Raw genomic sequence first — 13,884 nt, 5'->3', positions numbered from 1 at the left:
AGACAAATTGCAGGACAATACATATTGTGTGAACCTGCTTATACATTAAATACACACACATATTTGCAACTGAGTAGAAAAAGGGCTGGAAGGATGCACAGCATCTGGCAGCGGTGCTTAACTAAAAGGTGAGTGGGAAAGGCTGTGATTTAGGGGCATGGGGAACAGTGGAGAAGACAGACCTGCACTTTTGGGGTCCTGTTTTGAATTTCATTGAAAGCAAAAGTAAAAGAAATGCATGGGGTGGACTAGAAGATCTGCCAGGTATTATCTGGTTGACACTTGCAGGGGTCCTAATGGGATGGAGAACATCTGTCTCAATGGGGACTTGGTGAGAAGTCTTGGTCCCAGTGCCCTGGTGCTCCCTGAAGATTGAATGGGGACAGCTGCAGCTCTCGGGAACAGGCTGGCTGTGAGTGCACGGGGCACGTGACTGCTGAGAGCTCCTAAAACACTCTTTACCCTGGCCTCATCCCTAGTCACACCCATCCATTGGAGATCCCCTAATAAGCATGCAAATCGATAAAGGATTCTTCCACTTAAATCCCAGGTCCTTCCTCCGTGGTGCCAAGGCAGGCAGCAGCCCCGCCCTCTCCCCAAGCAGAAATGGGGCAGGTAAGCGCCTCCCCTATAGCTACCACTCAATGTGAGAAGGAGGGCAAGAGGAGTAGCCAAAGATGCTTCCTTCTTATTCAGCCATCACTGGGGTAATTCATTTGATCCCCTGTAAAGCTTTATAGCCCATCTACTTTGGCGTGATGCCTTAATTCGTGCCATTTACAACTCCCTGGGTAGAGCCAAGGGCTACCTCTAAAGTCATTGATTCTGTGGCCAAAGCTTTGGAAGTCTTGCTAAGAATCTGTCAGTTCGAGTAAGTGGCACACTGCTGGCTTTATGGCATTCAACAGCATTACTTATGTGGACTTTGACAAACAGCTCATAAAGAAATCGTACTTTGTGTTGATCACTTGTTAACTGTCCAAAGATCACTGTAGTTTTAGTCAAGCCTCTGGTGAACATTAATTTTAAACACCATGAAAAGTATGCTTTCCCTGGACCTGGGATTGCCTATGAATTTCCAGGGAGAAACATGGAGATAGAAATATAGGTATGGATAGAGATAAAGTCATTGTACAACTTTGAAGAAAACAAGGATATGACTACTTAGAGTGCTTAATGTGAGAATCATTTTTCTCATTGTGATTCTTACAAAGTTCTGAACAATAAATTAATAGTTCCGTAATAATTACAACTAATATTGTAGAGGCCGAGATGTGGGGCCACTCATAGTAATGAGAGGCTGAGATACAGTTGAATTACACCTGTGCTTAGTGGGGGCTTTGGAGACATGACCAAAATAATGGGCTTACATTTAATGGGCACGTATTAGTATATGCCTGTGACACTAAACTGAGGTTGTACAAACATGCTCATTGATTAGAGATTCTTCCACTTAAATCAATAGCAACAATTTAAAAACACAACCAAAACCAAGATAGGTGAGGGTGTGTTGCAATTGCTGCATCGGTATTGCCATTGTAAATTGCTCCTGCCTTTCCAAATGCATTTTCCTAAAATGCATCAAGACTTGTAGAAAATGCCCAATTCATTTGACCCTGTCATTTTACCCTGGGGCCCCCATCTTAAGACAATAGCACAAATGCAGAGAAAAATAAGTGCACAAGAATTTTCATCAACACGTTATTCACAAGAGGAAAATAAAAGGAAAACAATGAAAATATCCCACAATTAAGGGAAAGTTAAGTAAATTAAGTCATACTCATTAAAAGGAACATTATGTGGGCATATTCATGTTAACTATGAAGTATATAGCAATATTTATTCAGCCAACAAATATTTATTGAGCCAGCTTTACTATATCATGCTAAGCACAGGTAATACAATGATGAACCAAAAAAATGGAGATTTTTGCCTTCATAGAGCTTTTGGATAACACTTATAGTGTAATATGCTTTGATTATTACTGCAAAAATGAGATGCATAGCCAAACTAAATTTTATCTGGGGTCATAATAGCACAGATTGATTTCCACCCCCATTCTTCATCATTTTACAGACTGCATTCAGTATTTGTTTAATTGATTTTAGACAGAGGAAGTATGTGTGTGTGGGAGAGAGAGAGAGAGAGAGAGAGAGAGAGAGAGAAAGAGAGAGAGAGAGAAAGAGAGAGAGAGAGAGAGATTGATTTTATTTATGCATTCATTGGTTGCTTCTTGTATATGCCCTGACTAGGAATTGAACCCACAACCCTGGAGTATTGGGATAATGCTCTAACCAACCAACTGAGCTATCCAGCCAGGGCTGATTCACTATTTTTTAAATTGAAAATATTATTCAACATACATTGCTGGTGGGAATGTAAAATGATACATACATTCTGGAAAACAGTTTATTTCTTCTTAAGAATAATACTAAAATAAACATGCAAGTACCGTATAACCCAGAAATTCACTCTTGGTAATTTATTCCAAACAACTGGAAATTTATGTTTATAGAGAAACCTGTACCTGAATGTTCATAACAGCTTTATTCATAATAGCCCAAAAGTAGAAACAATCCAGATTCCATCCCCAGTCAGGGCTTGTACAGAAGGCAACCGATTGATGTTTCTCTCGCACATCGATGTCTCTCTCTCTCTCCCTCTCCCTCTCCTCCTTCCTCTCTCTGTAAAAACAAATAAAAACATATCCTTCAGTGAGGATTAAAAAAGAAGTACTATTGTTAGCTGAAAAGGCAGAATAATGAGTAGTCTGCATAGAAGAGCTACAGCTCTGCAAGCAGATGAACGGGGTCTGAAATAAATTTGTGCAAAAAGGAAAGCACTATGAAAAGCAGTAGGATCTGAGCCAACGCATTTTTCTTTTCAACAAATTCTTGTTAATGCTGTTGGTTCAAGGTCTTGTAGCAACGTGTACTTTTAAAAGAGACTTGGAGGCGTCTCTTCTGCCAAGTCCAAGAACTCCGGAGAGAGGCATGTGGTACAGGAGAAAGAGCATGAGCCTCGGGGTCCCACAGACCCGGTGACTGAGGCGAGCTCGCTGGATCTGCTTGAACCTGTTTTCCCTTTTAAAAATGAGGATAATATTACCTGCCTCATAGATCGTTGTTAGTGTTAGAAATTATATACCTATTTACACAGAGAAAAAAATCTAGAAGGATACTGTATCAGGATTATGATCAGCTACAAAGAACAGAATCTCAACCACAGCAGCCAAACAAGATAGGCCTTCCTTCTATTTCATATCACAAATATTTGGAGGCAGACAGTCCAGTTTTCGTATCACAGCTCCAAGACTAAAGCAGGGGATGTGGCTTTTCCAGTTTTTCTCCCCTACCAGTTCTACCTGTGTGCTTTTTGTTTCTTTTTTAAAATGTATTTTGATTGATTTCAGAGACAAAGGGAGAGGGAGGGAGAAATAGAAACATCAGTGATGAGAGAGAATCATCAATTGGCTGCCTCCTGCATGCCCCACACCGGGGATCGAGCCCGCAACCTGGGCATATGCCCTGACCGGGAATCAAACTGCAACCTCCTGGTTCACAGGTCGATGCTCAACCACTGAGCCACGCCGGTCGGGCCTGCCTGTGATTTTGATTCACACAGATCCAACATGGTCCCTCCACCTTGAGGCATCTAGTGGATAGTGTAGGCAAAAGCCCGCGCCAGCTAAGTCTGCCTGTAAGTTTCCTATAAGCTTTCCTGCTTACCTTAGTCAAAAATTACACATTCGACATACACCCTCACACATATTCTAGCTTCTAAATGTTCGCAGATAGAGCTTACATCTGGCACAGTGACACATAATATGTGCGCAGCAAATATATGTGGAATTGAAAAATTGAATTGTCTCCTCATCAAGGTATGTCTTCCTATATGAATAAGTCAAAAGTAAAATATTAATTTCTTGACTTGATATGACTAAATGCTCCTGTCAAGAAAGTTCTGTCTGTTACTTCACTATCAAATACCCACTGCGAGGAAAAAACAAAAAGCAACTTCTTACCTGGCTCCCAAGTCATCCTATGAACCACATTGTCTGGTTGGCTTTGCCTTGCAGTTGCTAATCTGAAACCCAGGAGACCGAAACCAGGGGTCGTCCAGTGCGTGGCCTGTTGGGAGAGCATGGTCCATGCACTCCCTCCGAGATGGAGCAGCCGCAGGGGCCAGGTTAAAACTTCCAGAAGAACTGTGTCTCGAGGGTGGGCCTGACAACTGTTAGGCAGCCATGAATGTGAGAAACTGTATCGAGAACTGAAGCGGCACTAAAATGAGGAGCTCAGTTAATTAGCCTCACCTATGGTTCCCAAGGCAACAAGGCAACAACCCCCTTAGGATCCTGAGTAATAAGATCCTTTCAAACTCACTTGGGAGCTATCGTTTGTCTGTGGTCTGCACCTGCCTTGCTGGATATGATGCATAGGGTTTTTACCTTCTGGGGAGCCAGGTAAAAGCATCCAGCAAATGCACATTAGTTCTTAGGTGTTTTCAGGTCCCACTGATGTACACTAAATATCCCCCAACAAAGTTCCTCCCATTACAGATCCACCCACTGTGTGTGGAAGGAGGTGATGCTGAGCAATTCATTCCTGCTCAGATTCATAGCATCATAGTTGCTCGAGATTGGTTCAAGCAATAGCCTGCTTTTTGGAGGTTATTTAGGTCCACGAGTCCTTAGCCGTAATTCTGGAATTTCAGAATTTTGTCTCTGAAACCAAAAGCTTGGTGCTTAAACTAATTTGGCAGCAAAATCTGACCTGAACTACCCTAACTGGTTTGGCTCAGTGGATAGAGCATTGACCTGCGGACTGAAGGGTCCCAGGTTTGATTCCAGTCAAGGGATGTTTCTAACTCTCTATCCCTCTCCCTTCCTCTCTGTAAAAAAATCAATAAAGTATATATTTTTAAAAAATCTGACCTGAACTGATGACGTAAGTGTATTTATGGTCCTTCATACATTTCACTGGGGATATATCCATGGGTTTCATTATGGGAGACCGCCCTAGTCTCTGCTGGAAGCATTACATCATGCTATACAGTATATATGCCATATTTCTGAAAAAGCTCGGAGTCCCAAAACATCTGGCCCAAGGATTTCGGATAAAGGCTTGTGGCCCTGTAAAATTAAACCTCAGGAAGATGAGCAGTGATTGATGGGTTGCTTATTCAGCATGTCAAATTGTACTCGGAGCACCGTGATAAACTAGAGTCTCCGCTTTCCCTGCCCAAACATACAATATATCTCAGCCTAACTACTGCATGTTCGACCAGCCTCGCAGACATTTTTGCAGACTCATTATTACCCGCCCCCCGCCCCCCCCCCCAATTCTTACACTAGGATTTTGCACTGACTCTGCCTATATGGACAAGGCAGAACAACTCCACTTCCTCTTCCTGCTTTTCATAGCGTAAGAAAACAAGCATCCACCTAAGGCAAACAACGCCAGTTTCTCTGCACGTTTCCAGCGAAGGCAAATGAGAAGAACACCTACAAGGAGAACACCTTTTCCCCCTTTGTGCATTGCCTAATTTCCTTTACATGGGACTTGGTTTTGTGACTGCTATACGTGTTACCACAGCAAGCTCACTTTTCAAATATCCAAAATAAGTCAGGAGCATGATTGGGATCTTTCATTGAGCAGGAGCCAGGCACAGACTGCAGGCACATGAAGGTTTCATGGGGGATAAAATTATTAGAGTGGATGAATGGATTAAGGTCTAAAGGTATTTCTGTTGCCCTCATAGAGGAGAGAGTATGGATATTTCCTTGTTGTCCTCTGTCCCCAGACAATGGAATGTACTTAATAAATGTATGACTAATTGCTTCTCTCAGGGCGAAACACATACCAACTGGCCAAAGGGCATTCCAAAGAAAACTCAGGAGTCCTTCCCCCTATCTGACGGAAGAGTTCTCTAACTCAAAAAGGAAACTCAGTGGACTTCACAGCCTCATAACTTTACATTCACAGCCACCATGTCCTCTTTGGTGCAGGATCCTGGGACAGATGCGAAATCCTCACCAGAATTAAGATCTTGTGCTTAGCCCTGAACTGTCAGGGCACATGGCTGTGTTTCAGGCTTGATTCCCAGTAGGGGGTGTGCTGTAGGCAGCCAATCAATGATTCCCTTTCATCGTTTAAGTTTCTCTCCCTTTCCCTTCCTCTCTGAAATCTATAAAAATATATATATTTTAAAAAGAGTTCCACCCAAACAAATTCTGGAGATGGATGGTGGTCATGGTCATACAACAGGAATGTACTTAATGCCATTGAATTGTACACTTAAACAATTTTATGTTGTGTATATTTCACCACAATAATAATTTTACAAAAGAGCAAGAGCTGCACCCAGCATTCTCCACCCTTCTCACTTGCTTCCTTTTCCTTCTTAGCACTTATCAATCCCAGATGCTGTAGATTCATATGTCTACTGTCTGCATCCCCCCAGAAGAAAGGACACACAGGAGAGCGGGTGTTTCCTTTGTTCTCTCCACTCTCACATTTGCGACGCCCAGAACAGTGTCTGGTACGCTGTAAATACTCCTAAAGATTTTCTGAGGGAATGAATGGAAACAAGCAAGTAAGCTAGGTCTCCAACTAGTATTGGCACCTGTAATTCCTCTCCATCTAACCCACTTCATCCTAAAAACATTGACCCTAGAGTTATCTGGGTTACCTTTTTAAGACATAGAACTGATATCATTCCCATACTCCACAGAATGTTACATACATAGATTAACTATGAGAAATGACTTCCTAATTTCTTGGCATGCCAAAGTCTCATATAAAATTTAATATAATGATCATAAACCAACACTATGAGTACAACAACAACAAATTCCTCAAAGTAGCCGTGGCTTTTTTTTTAATCCTCACCTGAGAATATGCTTTATTGATTTTAGAGAGGAAGGGAGAAAGAAAGAGAAAGAAACATTGATCAGTTGCCTCCCATACGCACCCCGACTGGGGATCAAACCCACAACCTAGGTATGTGCCCTGACCAGGGATTGAACCCACAATCTTTCATGGTGTGAGGGATGATGCTCCAACCAACTGAGCCACCCGGCCAGGGCAGTAGCTGTGGCTTTTTACATATTGTATGTGATCCACAGTCTTCCTCTGCTCAGATCCCTCCCTCATCCAGAAGGCCCCTACTCTCTCCACAGCTCACCCGCTCAGGAGTGCCTTCATCCTCCACCCTCTCCACCAGCTGCTAGCTATGGTACTCATCCCTCAGGCCTTCTCCTCCAATCTTCTCCTGAATCAAAAGCTATTGCTGCCCTAGCCGGTTTGGCTCAGTAGATAGAGCGTCAGCCTGTGGACTGAAGGGTCCCAGGTTTGATTCCAGTCAAGGGTACATACCTTGGTTGCAGGCTCAATTCCCTGTCCTGGTTGGGGCTCATGTGGGAGGCAACCAATCCATGTGTCTCTCTCACATCAATGTTTCTCTCTGTCTCTCCCTCTCCCTTCCTCTCTCTCTAAAAATCAATGGAAAAATATCCTCCAGTGAGGATTAACAAACCAACAAACAAACAAAAGCCATTGCTAATTTGCTTGAGCTCCTGCGGTACTTTATTTTAAGCCTCCGTTCCAGCACTACTTGGAGTTTTAGGTCATAGTCATGTAAGCCTCTGCTTCTCTTCCCAACTATCAACGTTGAGAGGAGCGTGGTGGTGTCGGAATTGATTCCTTGTTACGTGTGCCTCCAGGGCATTACACTCAACACGTTTAGACACTCTGTCGAGGCTCTCGGTGTGGGTGCTGGTGGCGGTCGTGCCAGAACACAGCGGTGCCAACTGTGACTTCATGGCAGGTGCCCGTAGACGGAGAGAAGAGGGGCCCTGTGTTGTCCTCCTGACTGGGCCGTAGGCCTGGGGAATTCCAGAGGGAGGTGACCAGGCAGGTGTTTACTATGTGTCATCACCTGGAAAGAGGGCTCCTGATAACCGGGTCCTGAAAGTGGGGAAGGTGGAGCTTTGTCGGTGTTTGCCTCTGAGTCAGTGTGGAGAGAGAAATCAGTTTTGACCCCAGGAGGCCCCCCTCACCACTGGCATCTGTCTGTCATGGAAGGATCCTAGCAGTGGTTCCTAGTGAGGAATTGGATGGAGATAAAGCAGAGACTCCATGTGCAAGCTGCGCTTTCTCACACACAGACCTGGCTGATTTCTAGATTACGAAGGAGCAACCAAGAGTTCCGGTGGAGCTCTTTTTGAAAGAGTAGTTAACGGCCTCTCTAATATAGTAGCTTTTGAAAGAAATATTTTCTTAAATCAGTATAAGTTACTTGGGAATTATCACAGTAAAGTTTAAAACAAATATACTTCTATTTTTCTAAGTATAGCTTTTCTAAATCCAGTGGGGATAGCCTACTTATCTTTCCCTTCCCAGTACTCCCCCCTGAGCAGGAAGAAATGCAGGTATGGTGATAGTTATGATGATAAAAAAAATGACCAGGAGAACTCGGTTTTGTTCTAGCTTTGCCTGTGACTAGTTGTGTGACCTCAGCTTAGCTCTCTGGGCCTCAACTTTTTTATTTATAAAACTAGAGGCCTGGTGCACGAAATTCTTGCACAGGTAGGGTCCCTAGGCCTGGCCGGCAATCAGGGCCGATTGGGGCCTTCCGGCTGCTGGCTGGAGCCTTCCTTCCCTGGCTGCTGGCCACAGGCCATGGCCTTCCTTCACTCCGCGCCGCCCCCTGGTGGTCAGCGCACATCATAGTGAGCAATCGGTCTCCCAGTCGCACTCCTGTAGGGACAATTTGCATATTAGGTATATATATATATATATATATATATATATATATATATATATATGATTTGGACAAGAACAGAATAAAACATCCATGTTAATAGATGCGATAGGTGATCCTCAAAAAGGGTTCTGAACCCAGATATCTGGGAAATTTTGAGCTAGACAGGCTTCTCCACTGAAGGGTTTTTCAGATGTGTGCACTGTAACTTTTCAAGAGGAAGAGAGGGAGAGCTGTGTGTCCCAGATTTCCTTGGCCACAGAATTCCTTTATTCCCGTTGAACCCGTGGGACTCACTTGGGAAGATGCAGGAGTGGAGAACCTCTAAGTTCACTTTCAGAACTCCACTTCCCCTTCCCAGCCTGGCTGCACTGGGACTTCTCTGGCTGTGTTCTACGTTGCTCTGCACATGTTTCATCCTGTCCCCTGGCTCAGATCCTAGTGACCATCTTCCCAGCACAAACATAATAACCTGGTCCTCTTCATCTCTCTGAAAGTCTAGATTCATCACTAGTTGTCAAAACAAAATTTATATGACTACTTGAAAAAAACACAAGCAATACAGGAAAGTACAAGTGAAGGAAATGAAAATGTGCCCCCTTTCTTACTGTTCAGAAGTAACTCTAACAGAGCACTAATTATCAGAGGACTCTACAATTGGCAATATTTTTTTTGTTTATTTATTTATTGCTTCGATTACAAGTGTATATGGCAAAAATTATAGAAACAGAAACTTTAGTACGCCTATATTTCTAAAACTTTGAGTCAAGACCAAGTAATTAGGGTTATTGTGATATTTTAGGTGGAGGGAGTTGTCACGGGTTGAATTGTGTCCTCCTCAAAAAATGTGTTGAAGTCCTAACCCTAGTACCTCAGAATACGAACTTATTTGGAAATATGGTCATTGCAGAGATAATTAATAGAATTCAGATGAGTCCTACCAGAGTAGGAGGGTGAGCACTTAATCCAATATGACTGGTGTCCTTATAAGAAAATGGCCACGTGAAGACAAAGAGAATGAGAGGGAAGAAAGCCATGTTGTTAACGGAGAAATGCCTGGATGGTCCCTCTCTGTTGCTAGTGGGAGTGGGGTCCTTACGATATTGAGAGAAAAATAATTTTCTGAGACTTGCATGGGATGATGAGTGATTTTTATTTGAGTGGAATTACATCCTTGAGTTTCCAAAGCCCCATTTCCCCAGTCCTGGGAGATGTGCAGCCAGGGATTCAGTAGAGTTAGACTCAAGGCCTGTCCAAAGTTTCCATTCCATGGGGGAGCTGGGTCTGGTTTAGCATCAGGCTCGTTGCAGTCCATCAGTCCACTGTGTGGGGTCCACAGGGCCGTGAGCCATGTGGACGAATGCAGGAGCGTGAGAGCCCCTACAAGCCATGAGCCAAGAGACTAAGCACACAAGAGGCAAGAGCACAAAGAACAAACTCCTTTGTTTAGGAGATTAAATGTCTCAAATCTTCTGATGCTTGCAGTGGCCATGCCTACTTTGGCCAATGTACCTGTTCCCAGGTGTGACTGACCGAGTGCCTTCCCTCACCCAGGCTTTACTGGGTGTGCATCTGTTCTTACCCTGTCTAGTCCCTCCCCCACCCCCCAATGGATCTGCAGGGAATGGGCTGGTGGTACCCTGGGGAGTGTTACAAGGCAGTTTCCTGGCAAAGCTGCGCAAATGACTGTATTTGGCCTTTCCTTTGCTCCTTTCCAGTTAACTAATAACTGGGTTAATTATAACTGTATCCATGTGACAATGGAGGTCCAGGTTCGAGTGATGCAGCTACAAGCTAAGGAATGACACCAAAGCCAAGAGCAAGGCATGGAGCAGATTCTCCCCTAGAATCATCTAAAGAGCACCTTGCTCCAGACAGTATACACTTGGGCCTAGAAATGGGAAAAAACCTGGTGGCCAGGAAGGAACATGGGTTTAACTGACCTAAAAATGTCATCAGCTCTCCACTCCCTGCTAAAAGGAAGGAAGGAAGGAAGGAAGGAAGGAAGGAAGGAAGGAAGGAAGGAAGGAAGGAAGGAATTTATCTCCTTTCTAACAGCTTTTCGTACCCTGATATGAAAAATTCCACACGCCTGTCTTTTTCAAAAAGCCCGCCTTTTCAAGCAAGCTAGCTTTGTCCCCAGCTTATAAAGCAGCCAGCAGAGCTACCCCCCCAGCCAGTTCAGGGGCCCTTCCTTGCCTCCCTGGGGCTCAAGCATAAGCTTAATAAACTCTGTCTGAAAAATTCTCTGGGGTTTATTCTCGATTTCTATCTTGGGGAACCCAAGAATCCCAATGCCAGGAACAAGAGGGTGAGTGAAATCACTAGATCAATGGGCACCAGGCTGGCTACCTCCCACTCCCAACCAGGTGTCAAGCCATGAAAATGCTACAACAGGAATCCTGCTTCCTAACTCTGCTACCTAGCTCACTCTCTACTGTTCCATTCCTCTTACCCACCACTTGCTTAGGACCAGAGGATCTATATAAAATGCACAGCTGCTAGGTAGAATGATCTCCAGGGCATATTGTACAGGAAAACAAACACACAAACCCGAGATGCAGAACCGTTTATACACTGTACTACCTTTTACAATGTAAAAAGCCCTCCCACATATGCTAGTATAAATACAAGGTGGTCTCTGCGGGCCTACAGTACACACTCTTTTCACAGTACATTTTATTCGTTTACTTTCCATTTTTTTGTATACTTTTCTACTTCTTCCAGGAGACCATGACTTCCTTGAGGGGAAGGAATGTGTTTGTTCACCTTTGCATTCTAGCATGTGGCTTGGATCAAGTAGGAAATCATAAAAGTCAGTTGGATAAATGAGAAATAAAGGCCAAAAACACTGCCCTTAACAGTTTCCTTGTCTCAGTTAAATTTACTAAGCCAATTTTTAAAAATGTAAACACAGATCCATCAAGGGTGTATGTCACTTCCTACCTCTTTAAAGTTTTTTTTTGTGTGTTTTTCTAAGTCAGGAAGAGCCAGAGGCAAAAAAAAAAAAAGTCATGAAATCATACATACACACACAAACACACATACATCCAAACATCTAATTAGAAGGTCCAAAACAAAACCAATTTACAAGCCCTAGCTCATCATCTCACTAGCTATGTGTGCTGATCCTATAATTTATGGCTACTAAACACTGTTATTTTCCTTCTCTGGGCATTAGGCAACTCAGAAAAGGGTTCCAGAAACATTTCAACACTACTGACACTCATGATTACGAATATTACTGATACTGTTTATTTTACTTTAATGGCCTGTCTTCTAAACTCCTGTATCCGATTTTAGAGAAGAATGTATTTGTAGGACTGCAGCCAAACACAGCCCTGAAGGCTTTCTACAGGGAGTCCCCCGCCTTCCCAGTACTGACCTGCTTCGCAGAGCCCCTGGGAATCCCCCTCCTTTTCGAGCTGCCCTAGCAGATTCCTGTTCGGTCAGGTCTCTCAGTCACTGACACACCCCCAGAGCCAAAGAGAAGTGGCCGCCTGCCCAGCTCCCACCTCTGGGGGTTTTCTGGATCCCAGTGCCAGTCTCGGGGGAAGTGAAAAGGAGATGAGGGGAGAGGCAGGGATATTAGTAAACCCTAAGTTCCAACTTCCTCCATCTCCTCCCTGCTGGACCACTTCCTTTCCCTGGAGGAGGCTAGTGGCTCCAGGAAATACTGCCCTCATCACCCCCTGCCCCCTCTGAGCAGGAAGAAAGGAACGATCAGATTCTCCTCCTTTTGGCACCCACCCTCTTCCTTGGTTTCCAAATAACCTCTCAGCATCTCTAAGGCCATGGATTTCCCTCCTGCTGCAGGGTTCAGCTTTTAGTCAACACAAGAACCTACTGGGGACTTGGTCAAACATAGATTTCTGTTCTGCCCCTGGAGTTTTAGTTTTTTCTCTGAACGTCTTGCCCCCCCCCCCTTTTTTTATTTTTACCTTGGGCGTGGGGTGGTCCAGGCAAAACTTTCTTAAACACTGGTGAAAAAATCCTGAGAGTGCCCTGGCCGGTTTCGCTCAGTGGTTGGAGCTTCGGCTTGCGGACCTAAGGGTCATGGGTTCGATTTCTGGTCAAGGACACATTCCTGGTCAAGGGCACGTACCTTGGTTGCAGATTCCCTAGCTCCTGCAACCAATGGATGTGTCTCTCTCACGTAGATGTTTCTCTCTCTCTCTCTCTCTCTCTCTCTCTCTCTTCCTTTCTCCCTCCTCCCTCCCTTACACTCTCTCTAGAAGTCAATGAAATAAGTATCTCCGGTGAGGATTAAAAAAAAAAAAAGTTCCTGGGAGAAGGAAAGGCTGCCAGACCGGGAGCTGGAGTTGCCTCCTGAGTCACACAGTGCTCACAAACCACAAAGATGAGGAGGGCGAGCTGTGGAGGGACGAGGCTGTGTCTGGACAGGTGTTCACTGTATGTTTTTATGGCGTCCTGCAACCTTTCAGCTTCCCCTTTGTTCTTTTCTAAAACCACTAAAAGACCCCTCCTGCTGCTCTGGCTTTTCAAACCCTGAGCCTACGGAGGCAGGAGGCCCTTATCAGAAGCAACATTGTCATTGTCAGCACACAAAGCCGGCTGGAGCCCCTCCCCACCCAGATGCCCCAGCCCAGAGCAGGTGGCCAGATTCATTTTCCTGCTCCCTACTTCCTTTGCTCAGGGCTGGACACACATCTGGTTAGGGTAAAGGCATCGCATGAGAGGCTAGCGCGTCCTGAGGACATGTGAATGAGAAGGCTCTTCTCTCCTCCCCTGCAGCCCCTGTGCCCTACAGAAGGCTGCCTTTGGGTTTCAAAGGACTGGCTACTAGATCTGGAGGAAGCAGTGGTGCACTTATTGGATGAAAGGACCACACGGCCCTTAAAAGGGGAGAAAAATATGGGAAGTTCAATGGGGAGAGGGTTCTTGATGACAGCTAGGAGGTGCTCTGAGGGGCCCATGAGGGTCTGGAATTGGAGTCTTAGGCCAATTCTAGAAATTCAGGAAATCAGGGTGGGATTTGGGGATCGCTAGTGGGATAGCACAGTGGTGTTCAGAACAGGCCACGCCAAGATGTGCCTCTGTGATACGCAGATGGTTTGAGCTACAGGCAACTTTAGCTCCAGGCTCAAGAGAAACTTC

The sequence above is a fragment of the Myotis lucifugus genome, unplaced genomic scaffold (genome assembly GCF_000147115.1).
Source record: "Myotis lucifugus unplaced genomic scaffold, Myoluc2.0 scaffold_337, whole genome shotgun sequence".
Classification (NCBI taxonomy): domain Eukaryota; kingdom Metazoa; phylum Chordata; class Mammalia; order Chiroptera; family Vespertilionidae; genus Myotis; species Myotis lucifugus.
Note: the sequence above shows the minus strand (reverse complement) of the source record.